Source organism: Saccopteryx leptura, chromosome 1, assembly GCF_036850995.1.
Source record: "Saccopteryx leptura isolate mSacLep1 chromosome 1, mSacLep1_pri_phased_curated, whole genome shotgun sequence".
NCBI lineage: Eukaryota > Metazoa > Chordata > Mammalia > Chiroptera > Emballonuridae > Saccopteryx > Saccopteryx leptura.
Window position 1 is genome coordinate 214,467,800 of NC_089503.1, and position 639 is coordinate 214,468,438.

Below are 639 nucleotides of genomic sequence, written 5' to 3' on the forward strand. Positions count from 1 at the left end.
AATTGACCCTCTGTGAATACACATATTATACACAGTATGGGTTTCTTTCAATCTTTTTTTTTAAAGGTCTCACATATTTATTACTGAACCAACATATTAGAGCAGAAAAAAATTAACAAAGAGAAAAATTCTCCCAATAAGATACACTCAAATGCCAAATGTCCAGCTGGTAGTGATCTTTTTAGTGATATGGTCAGATGTAAGCAACCTGGATACAGCATAAATATGTGAGCCATTTCTCATGTGTGGTTCGTCATAGATCCGGCTTGGTTTTTCTCCAGAGTCTCTTTTAGGAGTTGTACCTGATTGTATTACTAGTTTTCTTCTGAATCTATTGGGGGAAATGGGCTGATTCTGCTTTTGTTCTGTGACCAGGAACCTGTTGATCCTGAAAGTCTCGTGAGGAGAAGACATTGGCGAAGAAGAATCAACCACATACACCGCAATAGTGGAGGACAGAGGTCCTTCCTTCCTTCCTTCCTTCCTTCCTTCCTTCCTTCCTTCCTTCCTTCCTTCCTTCCTTTTTTTATTTACAGAGACAGAGGGAGAGTCAGAGAGAGGAATATATAGGGACAGACAGACAGTAACGAAGAGAGATGAGAAGCATCAATCATCAGTTTTTGTTGCAACACCTTAGTT

The 639-nt window shown here is 39.4% G+C and overlaps 1 pseudogene; it reads right to left on the minus strand.

The window, feature by feature from the left end:
- Window positions 1-253: 253 nt before the first annotated feature.
- LOC136388212 (large ribosomal subunit protein eL39-like) lies at window positions 254-414 on the minus strand (annotated as a pseudogene).
- Window positions 415-639: the final 225 nt, after the last annotated feature.